This window comes from Haliotis cracherodii, unplaced genomic scaffold (assembly GCF_022045235.1).
Source record: "Haliotis cracherodii isolate W230 unplaced genomic scaffold, xgHalCrac1.p SCAF_36, whole genome shotgun sequence".
NCBI lineage: Eukaryota > Metazoa > Mollusca > Gastropoda > Lepetellida > Haliotidae > Haliotis > Haliotis cracherodii.
The window spans coordinates 1,746,528-1,750,392 of NW_027266293.1; positions in this window are offsets into that span (position 1 = coordinate 1,746,528).

A 3,865-nucleotide genomic window follows, 5' to 3' on the forward strand; every position below is an offset into this window, starting at 1 on the left:
GTCCATTTCATTCAAAGTTCTGAAATTGACTTGAGCATTATACTGTGAACCTCTTATATGCATACAAAGTGAGTGATATCAGAGTTGTCAAGAGGTATTCTATATGATTGTCCAAAAGTAGATAAATAATCAGCCTACATCAAATTATGGTTTTTATATATGGTTTCCTATGGCATATAACACATCAAGGTCGGTGAATAACACACAAGATGACAAGCCAAATCCTGAGCATACATCCAAGTGTTGTTCCGATGTAGCTAAGCCGAGAATGCAATATTAGGTATCCTACTCTGACATTATAAGAGTAAATTTGTTCCAAATTGTGCAAAAGATTTTCACCTGGTAACATCACATGTTAAGTAAGTACTTTAAGAAATGTACTGGAACACGTGTTAGACGACTATAGTGGAATCAGGCACACGTACCTAGAACATATACCGGATTAAAGGTTTCTGCGAGAAAAAAATAGTTTTGTCGGGATATATGACGTTCGATTTGCCGTGGGTTGGTCCATATTCACTCAATACCATTTATTGATACCTCATTAGAGAGGTATTTATATATGGATTCCAGTGATATATCACACTTGAAGATCAGTGGATCACTAGTGAGATGACAACCCGAAACGTAATCATACCCCCAAGTGATATACGGCAAACCCGGCGAAAACGCGATATAGGGTACCATACTTTGAAAGGCTGTAACAACAAGTTCGTCCCAACTTTTTTCTTGTTAACATTCAAAATCATCTTTAGTATGTTTATGGGCTTTTAAAAAAATTACGTGGGGTTTGGATGTGGTTGGGGGGGGGGGGGGGGGGGGGGGGGGGGGGGGGGGGGGGGTGCTCGTGGGTCATACCTAGCCCACGGCCTATCACCTTTTAAAATATATTCATATGAGTATAAGTGAATGGCCAATACGACATCGTCGTATTATGACCTCTTCAAATCTGGACTGACAGCCCAAGTAGGTGTAACCTATATGTGGTTTTATTTCATGTAATTTATTGATACCTACTCGAGTGTCCGACTTCTTTTGCATCAGATCACGAATATAAGATCTGATTACAGGTTTATAATCAGTATATGGGATAAGAAGTGTATGTCACAGAATTGTCGAGTGCTGCTTTTGCTGCAGCATCAGCCATTGTGTTGCCTTTAATGCCCACATGACTGGGCAACCAACAAAAGACGATGTTGTATTGGCCAGTAGCAAGGTCATTAAATAATTCAATAATTTTGATTAAAAGTGGATGTTGACATGATATGTTATGGATGGCCTGCAGGCAAGAAAGAGAATCGGAAAATATGATAAACTGCCTATATTTGGACTGTTTACTGATATATTGTAAAGCTGTTAAAATGGCACTGGCCTCTGCTGTGAAAATAGAACTATTATCGGGTAACCTGGAGGAGATGGTCCTGGATCCAATGACAGTGGCTCTGGCAACAGCGTCACTATCCTTGGATCCATCTGTAAATATAGATTTGTAAGTATTATATGTGTTATATATTTTTGTTGATAAATAAATGCTTTGTTCCTGATATCTTTAATTTAGTTAATTTCAGATCCACCTCTGGCTTTATTAGCTGCCAAGGTGAAGACAAAAGCTGCGTGGTGGCTATATCTTCAAAATTAATTTTAGCGGCTGAAATATCAGATTGAAGTCTTATTCCAAGTGGGGGGAGAACCGATGATATTTTATTATAGAGATTTTCATAAAGGGGGTTAAAAACACAGTCATATGCTGGATTCGAGTTATGAGAGTGTAATTTAGAGACATACTGTAAGGATAATTTGATTCGGCGTTGTTTGAGAGAAGGCTCATCAGCCTCTACGTACAGACTGTCAATAGGAAAGATCCAAGACATAGTCTTAGACCTTGATGATGGACAGTATCCAAAAGTTTAAGGCTGCTTTTGCAGGCTCCACCATAGATGATGGAGCCATAATCCAGTTTAGAGCAAAAAAGTGCTCTGTATAATTGGAGGAGGGTTTTCTGATCCCCTCCCAACTTGTAATTAGAGACAACTTTTAACAAATCTAGGGCTTTCAAAAATTTTTTCTTTAAGTATTTTATATGAGGTAAAAAGGTTAAATGATGATCGAAAATGATACCCCAAAACTTCGCTTCTTTTACAACGGTAATGGGGGTGTTATCTAAGATTAGTTCTGGGTCTTTGTGAGGTTTATATTTTCTGCAAAAATGAATACAGTTAGTTTTAGATTTGGAAAATTTAAAGCCATTTTCTAAGCACCATTTTTGGATTTTATTTAAACACAACTGCATTTGCCTCTCAATCGTACGCATGTTCCTACCACGGCAAGAAACATTAAAGTCATCCACAAACAAAGATCCATCAATTGAATCGTTTAAAACCTTTGCTAAACTGTTGATTTTGATACTAAACAAAGTGACAGACAAAATACCTGCTTGTGGAACAACCTGATCCTGATTATAATGATCAGACAGGGTTGAACCCACGTGGACTTGGAATTGCCTGTCATTTAAAAACTTTGATATAAATTGAGGCAAACGGCCTCGCAATCCAAAATCATGTAAATCTTTTAAAATACCGTACTTCCATGTAGTGTCATATGCTTTTTCTAGATAAAAAAAGATAGACACTGCATGTTGTTTATTAACAATGGCATTCTTAACGAATGACTCCAATCGCACTAAATGGTCAATGGTACTGCGATTTTTTCGGAATCCACATTGAATATTTGTGATTAAGTTATTGGATTCTAAGTACCAGGTTAATCTGTTATTGACCATGCATTCCATGGTTTTGCAAACACAGCTAGTCAACGAAATTGGTCATTAATTTGAAGGATCAGTATGATCACGTCCAGGTTTAGGTATGGGAACAATTATAGCTTCACGCCATGAAGAAGGAAATTCTCCTGACGTCCAGATTTTATCAAATGTTATCAAAAGGGTTTCTAAACATGATTGCGGTAAATGTTTTAATAGTTGATAATGTATATTATCAGACCTTGCAGCAGTGTCATGAGCCTGCCCAAGTGCAGTATGGAGCTCATGAATGGAAAAAAACTTCATTATAAGCTTCCCTGTTATCGGAATTAAAATGTTAAGGTTTCTTTTCCTGCAGCTTTTTGTATTTTTGAAATTGAGGGACATAATTAGACGAGGAAAAATGTTTAGCCAGAGTTTCACCAAGTTTGTTTGCAATATCTGATTTATCAGTCAATAAGTGATCCCCATCTTTGAGATGGTGGATGCTTGATTTAGAACCCTTACCTTTTATTTTCTGAATCATGTTCCATACCTTGGACATAGGCGTCCGTGAACTTATCTTGGATACATAATTTTGCCAAGATTGACGGTTTTTTTGTTTGAAGGTGCGCCATGTTTTAGCATTTACAGTTTTAAATTTATTGAGATTATGGACCATTGGATGGCGTCGGAAAAATGTTCAACTTTTTCTGTGCCTTCCTAGCTTGTTTGCAGTCATTGTTGAACCATGGTTTACGTATGTGAGGATTTGAGGAGGACTTCGGAATACATTCATCAGCTATTTTAGTAAGTTCATCAGAGAACATTTGTATAGAGTCGGGAACATCAATAAAAACGTCAGGTTTTAGTTTGTTAGAACAAAGGACTTCATATAATGCCCAGTTGGCTTTAGTAAAATTCCACCGTGAAAATGGAGGAACATCAGAAGGTGTAACAAATTTTAAAATGGTAGGAAAATGGTCACTTCCACATAGGTCATCGTGGACTGACCATTCAAAATCATGAAGTAAATTAGAATCTACCACTGACAAGTCCAGACAAGAGTATGTTCCAGTTGCAGGATGTAAAAACAATATTCAATGTTATACGTACTGCTATAGCCTG